The sequence below is a fragment of the Notothenia coriiceps genome, unplaced genomic scaffold (genome assembly GCF_000735185.1).
Source record: "Notothenia coriiceps isolate Sejong01 unplaced genomic scaffold, NC01 NC01_scaffold00001466, whole genome shotgun sequence".
In the NCBI taxonomy this organism is placed as follows: Eukaryota; Metazoa; Chordata; class Actinopteri; order Perciformes; family Nototheniidae; genus Notothenia; species Notothenia coriiceps.
In genome coordinates this window covers 456,186-467,508 of record NW_011334167.1, presented here as the reverse complement: position 1 = coordinate 467,508, position 11,323 = coordinate 456,186, and the positions used below count along the sequence as shown (strand labels likewise).

At 40.7% G+C, this 11,323-nt stretch overlaps 1 protein-coding gene across 2 annotated transcripts in view; it reads right to left on the bottom strand.

Moving 5' to 3' along the window:
* Positions 1-7,189, bottom strand: part of LOC104961723 (vang-like protein 1) — a 38,696-nt gene extending 31,507 nt beyond the window's left edge. For both annotated transcript variants that reach the window (XM_010790059.1, XM_010790067.1), the window contains exon 1: positions 7,053-7,189. The gene's annotated coding sequence lies outside the window, so the exon portion shown is untranslated. The remainder of the gene's footprint in view (positions 1-7,052) is intronic.
* Positions 7,190-11,323: the final 4,134 nt, after the last annotated feature.

Sequence of the window (11,323 nt, the reverse complement as noted above, 5' to 3'; positions counted from 1 at the left end):
ACAGGAATGAGTCAACTCTTTTCAATGGCTCCAAATGACTCTGAAATAAGCTTTCCCTCTAGCTCATGTATAACAGATGCTTTGCAGAGAAAAGGTTTGACGATCCAGTTACAAGAGTTAAATGGCAGGGATTACACGATGAGGATCTTAGTCTGAATGGAAGATTTTTACACAACTTTAGTAGTTTTGTGTAGTATCTGTAATAGGCATAGTCTTAGCAGAATGCCATATGATCGATCCAGGACAGCTTCATGTCATACAGTAGCATTTTGGAAGACCTTGGGCATGACGTTGTTTTTTAAAGTGTGGCTATATAAACTAAATGTATTATTCATTACATATCAAATATGTATTTATTATATTATTATTATTATTATTATTATGTCAGTGCTCCACTTCTGAGTGAATTTAGTCTATGCTCACATGTTGGCTATCTGTCCTGTCTGTTCATGAACGGGACAGCTCTCAGGTCCAGTCTGTGAATGCTTCAGACATGTTACCAGCCCAAGACTGTGACCGGCGGGCCCGCTCCATATCCACCGCCTGCTCACAAACTGACAGAGAATCAAGCCACAAAGCTTACGATGACAGAAACAGAAGGTAGTCTGTCTGAATTGATTATAATTATTTTTCACTTCCAAGGTCATATCTAAGATGCATGATGCTGATTGTAATCCAAAAATATTCAAACTTAGTACATTTGGCAGGAAACTTCATAAAGTATCAAACTTATAACACCACTGTTCCTATATTATTGAACAGTTATTATTAAATAAAAAATATGCTCCTGAAGTGCCCGTGTAATGTAACTACTCTATTTTCCATGTTTAGTTATATATTCATTTGCTTTCCCATATGATCAGGTTATGTGTCAATACAGGTAGTTTATATGTATACATCTAATATCTTATGTACATTTCACAAATACTGCTTGCAGCATTTGTAACACATATGCGAGCGGGCACTCGATCTAAACAGGTCCATCGGTATATTCATCTTCAGGCACCAACAAGACTCACACTCACGCACGAACCTCGTGGTTCACAGCTGACTATGCACGTCCTGCAGACAGAGAGGATAACAGTGTAAATTAATAGGATGGACAGTCAGACATCTTGCTCGCATTCTCATCCTACACAGAGACCCCTCATGAACTGTTTCACATCCACACATAGCACAAAGTGCTTAACTCACTGTCACCTCAGACACCACTTCATGTACACACACAGCTCTACATAATAGCAGAAACGCTATTATATGTGCAGGTATGCAGATCATCTACATTCTGGCTCTGCCAATATGTATCCGCATGCACCGCTGAAGAGGTGCATTGGTTATTCCTGATGANTTAACATACATTTGTATTTCACACTTCACATTTTTCACCTCACCCAAAGCACTTGGAGAAGCTGTGTGTGTGTGTGTGTGTGTGTGTGTGTGTGTGTGTGTGGGCACACACACACACACACACACACACACACACACACACAGCTTCTCCAAGTGCTTTGGGTGAGGTGAAAAATGTGAAGTGTGAAATACAAATGTATGTTAAATCACCAAGTGAAAAGCACCTAACTCAACTCCCCTGCACACATGGACTCTGATCCAGCACGCCTACACTTGGCATTACAATTCCAGAAATCCTATGAAGAGGAGGACAGCTGATATTAAACCAGAGAGCTGTCCTTTGAAGTGACAGCATGTTTAAGGGTATCATTCTACAGTATTAGAGTGAACACATCCCTATTGTTCTGCATCTATCATCAAGTGTTTCAAATACTTTCCGATCTGAGAAATGCTCACTAGACATCCCTGCTTATCTGCATTCAGGAAGAAGACTCCCTTCAGATTTAGTCCGCACAAACTGGAATCTTTATCCGAGGGAAAACACACTTCACCAGGTCCAGAAATACACTCACAAGACATGTAGTGTGACCCAGTTCTGTGGTGCCGGCACATCTGTGTGTATGTGCAAGTCTGCGTGACTGACAGACGACTGAAACGCTTTGAAGGTTGTGCAGCGGCATATTTTGATGTGCTGGTTGTGTAAATCATTTTAAAAGCCTGAATCATCCTCACAAGGTGACAAATCCTCGCTCAACTCTGCTGCTGCTGCTGCTGCTGCTCATCTCACACAACACGCAGAGCGAAGCAGGGTCTTCCTAAGAACGTGGTTTTACTCTACTGTCGATTAAGTCAACCAATGGATTACTCATCCAAGTGTATGAGTGTTAGTGTACTTCTTTAGTCCATGGCATCTCCAGTTTTCCTCCAAGATGTAAAAATGACTAATTACTTTCTTTTTATCTGACTTATTTTCATATGAAAGTCTGACTCAGGGGTCTCAAAGCGTAAATGACCTTTAGACAAGTACACATGCAACGCACAGCACAAACTAGGGATATCTGGGGTCTTATAATAATGGATTCTGGGTCCGGCCCCTGATACAGCTACAGGTGGTTGGAGAACCATCTGTTTGCTTTAAAGGGACCAAGATAGAAGCGTCCAGACACTGCTAATGCTGTACTGCAGGAATGTAGCAGATGAATAATGACTGCTACGCAAGCTGGGCGCAATCACAGAGGCATTTCCATCACCTATTTTAATCCTCTTAAAAGCAAGGGCTAAATGAGGGATTAATAGGGTTACATGAGGGTCTGGTCCAGGTTCAGTCAAAGGGCAGCTCGGTTTAAAACTCATCGATTATTCCCTGTGTGTTTCCTCGCTAAAATCTGGAGTCTCCCACTTGTTCAGATACTTCCCGCTGAGCACTGCGCTCCTCACTAGCACTAGAGGAAGGCTCTGAGGTCTATGTGGAAGTGGAACACGATCCGAGGGCGTTCTCACATGTGGTTTCTCTCTTTGCCCTGTCAGAGAAAATTGGTAAGCGGAACCACTTCAAGTTTAAGGGCCAGTCCGGCGCTGAAACAGGAATCCCCCAACTGTGGTAGGGAGGGGGGGGGCTGGCAGGTTCTTCACAGTAATCTAAGCTCCCCCGCTGAGCCGCCGGCTTGTCTGTTTGTCCTGGCAAACACTGGCAACTAGGAGCGAAGAGGAGGAAGGGCTACAGCAAGCATGAAGGGAAGAGTCTCACAAGACCGTTTTATTCGGTGTGTGGAAATATGAATCATGTTTAGCAGTACTGTGTGCCAAACTTCAGGACTACAAATGCCTTTTGAAAACCCACAAGCTAACAGGTGTATCAACCTGTGCATAGACTCGAGGAACTCAAGGGTAAACATCCAGAGGCATAAACTGTGAACAAACAGCGGTGCGTAAACAGCCCAAGAATGCACTTTCATGTCGGAGAGAGGAGCTGGAGCAGAGTTACTCCGGAGACACAAGACATCTGCTGTCAGCCGCCGTAAACCATCAGCTCTGATCCGCTGCACGTATGATACATCAGTTCATCATCAACTGCTGGATGATGGAAATGCTGACGCTTTGACAACCTATGGCAGTATGTAGTGTAACCTCACAATCAGCATTCATCTCAATTCCTTTTTGGACAATAGGGCTGATTTGGAAAATGTCTGGAGCTTCAAACTGACCTTTCTGAAGCAGTTAGGGAAGGAGGAGTCACAACCTCCTGGATTGACTGAGCCTATAGCACAGGGACAAACCTTGAAAGGGAGTCTGTGAAGTTAGTGAAGCAGTGAACCTCTGCAGACCACTGATTATAGAGGAGAACTTCTAGTGGCAAATCAAGCATCTAATGAACCAGATCAGATGATCCCCTATGTTTTCATTCGTACCCTCCTTTCAGGCGAGCTGTGAAATGCCCCCTGTAGCTCATTCACACTCAGCAGTGATTCATCCTCAAATCCCTCAGCCTTTTATGGCACGCCTTTGATTTCCTACACTGCTTTCTTCACTGATCCGCTATGGAAACAACAGTTTTACTTCAGTAGAATAATCAACTAAACCACAGCGAAAACAATAAATAAATATTCTGTGATTTGACCTGAGTTTTGAAATAATCTTCTAAAAAATATCTGTTAATCATAGAAATGATAAATAATTAGAAACTAGCCATACTGACGCTTCTCCCCATCGCCTCATCCCACCCTGCGTAACCATGACGCCCTCTGCCTCTATCATCACCGTGATAACACCTCTCCTCACGCCATAATTGAAGAAAATAAGCTAATGATATCACTTCAGGTCGAGAGGAGGCAACTCCGTGCCAGGCCACGTGGGGAAATTACAGCGAGACACTTTGGAAGTCTGACCGGTCACAAGTTGCTGTCCATGACTGAGCAAATGAGACTCATTAATTCTGAGGAATTCAATCAACATTCCTGAGAGTCATAGTATTTAACCTCTCGGATCGGAGAAACAGCAGCAGAACCACGGGCTATTATTTATCATTATCATTTAAAGAGGTCGTGGTTATTATATCTGCTTATAAATAGCATCATTAGCATGTCAACTCTGTGCAGTGTTGGTTACAAACTGCTGTCTGCTCTGAATAACAGGTATGTGTGATTAACGATGACTCACACCTTTGTGATTCGTTCACACTTGGCCTTTACCTGTTGCATTTTTCTGCTGGTGTTACTAGGCAACCACAATGATCTGAGTCAGTGAGTAAACGGACTCATGGGTTGTTATAAACCTGGGGTGTTTAATACCATGGGGCCTACTGATCAATCACAACAGAGCCGGCCATAGGGCCCCTTTAAGAAGTTTAACTCATACTGGATGTAAAAATGTGTGTATCCATGTTTCTGTGTTCAGATTCAATTGAGTCAAATTGGTTTGTTAGTCACGTGACAAAAATAGGACAAGAAAGGCACCATAGAATATTGATGAACTGCATAAAAACAATGCATCATGATGAAAACTAGAACTGTATTTAGGTAGGCCTTCTTTTGCACAAAGTTAGGTTACTTTTACAAATTGGATGTTATAACTAGGGTTTCTACAGAGTCTTATTTTCTTGTAACGTGTGGATACATTTGATATACTTTGTGAATTATGACTTTTTTGCTGCCAAAATGACCTAATAATCTATCGAGCAAGTCACAAGAACATGCTCTTCATAGCTGGAGTGGAATAGCAATGAGTTAACAGACGACGGCAAGAAACAATTAACTGACATATTTCCTATCAAGGGATTAACATTTCTCAACTTTTTCCCTCTAATACAGCACTGAGAACAAGCCAGAGGCTAAGACGTCCGACTGTTGACCTTTCCATGAAATGGAGATAATGTTTATTAGAATCACCATGGCAACACAAAGGCTGTTGTAGTTGACTGACATCTTGCCTTACCAGCTAATGCGGAACTATGCACTGCAGACAGAAGAAATGTGACTGGAATAACTCTGTCCAACTAAAGTTCGTCATGTAGAACATATTCACCCTGCAACATTAAATGCTTATAACTGATATTAACACACATGCTGTGAGCTCTGTAAGCCAGCAACACACTCATGTAGCACGCCACGCTCAAACACACCCTCACATCTGAGAGCTCTTGACAGGTGTCATCATCGCCATCGATATTCTCTGCAGCTGTTATGCAAAATAATTCTGTTAGGAAAAGTGAGTGAGAATCCATAAACTCTCCAACATTAGGCTAATCCAGAACATACATGTCTTCATGATAATGAGGCTGTTACATAATTTAAAGAGAGGAAGAACAGTTGTTGTCACCATTTAATGTCGGTCTGGCTCTCACAATGTCACACTGCTCCCATGCAGCTTTAGCTAAGACAGCTACAAGGATGTCAGATACAGTGTGCATTCCTACTGCAATGTGATATTTAGTTATAAATACCTTTGTCATCTGTTACAAATATGTTTATTGAGGTAATGATAAAACCTTCCTTGTTTTCTGGCATAAGTTGAAAATCTATAGTTACTAAATTGAACTATTTTGACACTGATGCCGAACATTTCATCTCAATGTGATGTTTTGTTCTTACCTCTGTATTATAAAATGGCAAATACAATATATTTTGGTTTTGGACAGTTTGAAAGACAAAACGTATTCTTTTAAAATGTATATTTAGCTTTGGAAGGGCTTATTTCTTCTATCTTGACAATTTGTTGATAAAGCACATGTTAATTGCATAATAATAATCAAGAACAAATATCATGAGCCCAACACAACAAACGCCTAGTATGTAGTAGTCATTTTATTTAAGTTACATTTCTGTCAATTTACATCAGAAGTGGGTCAATAAAACAGAGCAGATATCCAATCTTAACAGTCAAACAAAAAGGAAGAGTTTCATAAGCCTAGACATAGAGGAGCGAATACACGACTGTCTTTATCTCTACTTTCTCTGTCTGTAGGAGCTCCAGAGCAGGTTTCCCTGCCCAGCCCCTACCTGTGACCCGTCAGGCAGGCGAACCTAGCGGCAGGAAACTCCCTGGCATAACCGTGGCCTCTGAAGCCCCCCCTCATGCCCCTAACCTCAATAACCAATATGTGAGGCTACTTGAAACACCAAACCACGTTATAGGGGTTTTAAACGGGTGTTCCGTGTTTTCTGCATAAATGGCAGTGCTACAATGTATCCCTCCGCGTCAACTCCGCCGCCGCAGGTTACAGTTTACAGCTGAGCTGCGGTGCACCACGGGGGTATTGCGGATCCAGTCAACCCGTATGCAACATAGTTGACTTTTGTACTGTCTCGCAGTGGCTGTCTGACTTTCTGGTTGAAAGAGGAGCCATAAACCGACACACCGACTATGTAACAAACTCGAAACATTAACAAATACGGTTAAGTTACCCAGTCAGTTTGTGCCCGCAGTTTGAGGGCATTCACATGAAGTTGAAAGCATTCCCTTTCATACAGGTAGCAAAGACAGCTAGGGCGTGTTCCCTAGCCTTTCTTTAAAAAGACGCTTTCAGACTAACACTGAGCAACAGCCTTTGTTCTGTAGAAATAAAAATAAGAAGGCTCGGTAACCTACATTTAATAGGCTTTAAGAATCAGGACATTATAGTGTACGACAGAGCTTCACACACTACTGAGTCCGCACTATGATCTGCAGAATACATATGACTGACACTGCGTTATTGGATCAAAACTCACCCTTTATCGCTGGAGATATCATTCCAGTGGTTGATCATTTATCCAGTGGTTATTAAATAGTTTGTCCCAGAGCGCACGCTAGGCTGGCGTAGGAAGCAGCCCTCAGTGACCGGAGGAATCACCCTGGCAGTTAGGAATTTCACAGGGGGCAGTGCTTCAGCATATGGGCTGCAGTGCGGACACATGCCGCTAGGAGGCGTCTATAACACGTGAAGCCACTGCCAATATTACAAACGGGTCTGGTTAATTACAGTAATGTTTGGTATAGAGGGGCACGAGAGATTATGTGCGCACCAATACAAGTCCAAATGATGAGTAGTTTGACTTATTTATTTATCATATGATCTTACTGCATATGGCTACAATAAATGTAATGATACTGCCTTATAATGATAATGTCTTTCTTTCCTTAGTGGTTTTCTAAAAAAAAGTTATAGTTGCATGCTATAGTATGGGTTCTGCCTTTTTGTATTTACAGATGTAATATCATTGTTATTATTTGTTGATCTGTTTTTATAGATTCTTTGCATCATATTTCATTTTCTTTGTATGAAAAGAAAACGTCTCAAACAGTGAAAACAGCTTTATAATGTTCTGCAAAATAAAGCTCAAGGTAAGCCAACACATTTATACTCATCTAAATAAAAACACTAATTTGATAAGTATTTTGACCTATGACTAGTATGTCTATGGAAAAATACAATTCCATGCATGTCACTGCCGATTGATCAATATCTATAAATCACTAGAAACTACTTGACAAATCAGCATGTCTCTTTAAAGAAGCAGATGGGCACTAAGTTGAAAGGACAGCGCTGTTGCCTCAACAAGAATTAGATTTGCCTTACAGATGTCACACATGTCAACGACAACAATTTGACATCGATCAATAAACTGTTGATGCCATGGAAACAACGTCTTCTGTCTGCTCTACTATGAAGACACCAGTTCAGAACACAAAGCCTATAAGTACTAGTGGTTTACTTTTAACAGAGGTTTCTCAAATATTTAGACAAAACAACTATCATGCTCTCATCTAGCCATGCAAAGAGAGTGTTTTGGTCACAGCTCATGAAGCTGAACAAGGTAAACAAGGATACAACACTCACTCACTCAAAGCAGAACACAACAGAGCAGAGATAACAATCTGGCCTGGACACAGTCAGTGACAGAGACACAAAGAAGCCTCTGAGGCCTTCAGGCACACTCTTAAAAGGGAAAGCAAACCAATGTCCAATTTCTCTGTCAGAAAATAAATGAGAACGCTGATCCTCTCTTATAATGTGTAGGGGTTTGAGCACCACAGCAGTCTGGAAGCTGCACCCTGATTGGCTGACACTTGGTATTAATCAGAATTATAAGAAACGTGCTGTATAATGTACACACTTTGATTTTCTTTCAAGCGATCACACACACATAACATCTCATGCACAATAGTCACCATTTCCAGTTCCTATAGTGCACCTGTATCTTGTTAAATAAAGGTCCCGACAAGCAATTAAAAACATATATCCCCAGCGATTGATTTGACATTACTCAGCTGTTTCTGCCATTGTGTTGGCAGACAAAGGGGTCTCACACCAGTTCGTTCACACTCCTAACACATGGAAGTTCAAACCACAAGGCAACAGATGCCTCCAGCAATTACACGGCTGTATATGAATCAATATTTTGTCCTCCTTTGAACTGCATCATTGCCCCCGACAAACACACACATACACACACACACACTTCACACACACGCCCTGAGATATATCTCATCCCCTCCAGAACACAATGGAGGTCATGACTGGGACACGACCCCATGGAGAGAAGAATAAACACTGATGCCGTGTCAAGGAGGGGGGAGGGGTGAGTGTTTAATTCAATATTTCTGCATACACACATGTATTGAAAGGTTAACAAATACATAAATGTACTTCTACTTACTTCTTAAAGCTCACTTTTTTTAAATTGCTATTATGACATTTTTTAAAATATTTTAATTGCATTTTACTCTTACATATTACAAAGTGGTTTTTTCTGTGTGTATAAAATGTGTTCTGTTTTCATGTGAAAGCACTTTGAAACTCTCTCTGAAAGGTGCTATATTAATAAAGTATATTATTCATATATTTGTTATACTTATACTCTCTCAGAATATGAATATAAGCTGTCAAGCATCCTAGTTTGAGATGAGTGCACCACCATGTGGCTCTTTTTCACTATTACATGAGTTCAAACTTAATTTGACTTATTTCATTGTCAAGTAATCCTGACAGTTCTTTCTCACATATAAAACAGTAATTAAAATTAAAGACAAATGTATATCAGAAATGAATCTGCACTGAAAAAACTGAAACGAAAAAGTACTAATATTAAGTTGAACCTAATATTTTTTTATTCAAACTTAATATGCTTTCAACTAACCTAATACAGTTATATGACAAAATACATTTAATTAAAGCCAATGTTTCAGTTTTTTCAGCGTATGTATTTGCTCCGAACTTTAAAGCAGTACAATAGTATATCGATATTCTGGGTTTTGATCGTTTGCTCATTTGCAAAGGCCCTAAATAACGACTATGCCAAGCAATATAAACAGTCAAGAGTTGGAAGTAACAATTAAAAAGGAGAAGTTTTAATTTAAATAACTCAAAAGTCAATATGGCATCTACACGTTAACAAAAGAGGCGTGTGTGAATCAATCAGCTGCTCTGAAATCAGATTACAAAGAGGAACGCGCGTCATATGTCACTCTTTCACGTGCATTCAAAGCAGCAAGCGCGCGCAGATGGCCCCTATTGAAAAGGCAAGGTGGGGGCCCCGAGATCAATTCAATTTGGTGTCCGGAAGATGGATGGATCCCTCCCCGAAGACACGGAGTTTATGAGTTTACAGGGGCTTTTGGTAAATAGGGGAGAAAAATGAACCCGTGTAAAAATGAAGACGAAGTGGGAAGAGATGCAGTTTATGAGACCCCCCCACACACTTATATTCAGTGTACAGCTGTGCAAATGGGATATTTTCCCGGGAAAAGCCACTTTACAGTCAGCCAGATGAGATGCTATGTTCAGGGGCCAATTACATTCAGTGTTTGATGAATAAGCTTTAAAGGGCCAATCCAAGTAGGTGCATGTATGCCGTTTACAGTTGCGGGTGGGATGTGGAATGACATTTAAAATAAATATATATGTAAATGCATAGGTTTCATATAAAGGTGACTGAACTGGCGTGTGAACGTCTGGAACAAAATGTCACCGCAGCAAAAGTAGGTGTAAAAAAATGATAGTAAACTTCAGTCTATTATGAACATAGTCTTCTGTTTATGTAGGCTGTTATATGAAAATAAATACTACCATTAAAAAGGAACAAATACTACATAGAACCAACATAAACTGTATTATGACAAGGAGAGAGCAAGGCTGGATTAACAAAAACAGGGAAATGATCCGGGCCCCAGACCCTCGAGGCCCTCAAGGTTGATCCGTTATGGCAATATGTTTTTGGTTTTTCAATTTTGAGGTAAAGTGACTGAAGTTCGATTTTACCTGAAATGCTGCAGGCCTCAAAGCAGTTCTTCCATCTAAGCGTGATCCATAAGGGCCACAGCATATTTTGCCGAGCATGTTGAGCTGCAAATAATGTGAGGACAAAAGAAACGTTAAATACAAAATGTGCAATTAAATTGTTAGGATGAGAAAAGCTTACAAAAAAGAGATTCCCAGCAAAAACTCACCTATTCCAACTTTTCAAATTCATTTCATTTCATTTCAAACCTTTATTTATCCAGGCGTATCCCATTGAGATCATTGATCTCTTTTTCATGGGAGACCTGCTCAAGTAGGTTCCACAAGAAACATAAAAACATAAACAGAACAACAAAAAGGACATCATACAGCATCATTACAGGGTTTACAATTTACATAACTATCCACATGAGCAGGTACCAACAGCTTCCGATTGAGTAGGATCCAACCGAGCTTTAAAAACATTTAGTGGCACCAGATTGCTCAGTTTCCATTTCAATTGCAGACTATTCCAAGACAGTGGAGCTGCGCATCTAAATGCTATCTTCCCTAAGACAGTCCGAGCAGTTGGCACATTTAATAAAAACACAGCATTCGATCTCAGGCAGTAGCCCCACCCACCCCCACCGGGCGGGAGATGAAAACCTAATAAAAAGAAAAAAAGTGATTGGACATGCCTCCGAGTCGTGCCCATGTAAAAAATTATATGGTTTCGGAACAATCCCTTTGAAGGTAGAATATAGACGAGGGACTAGAGGTGCT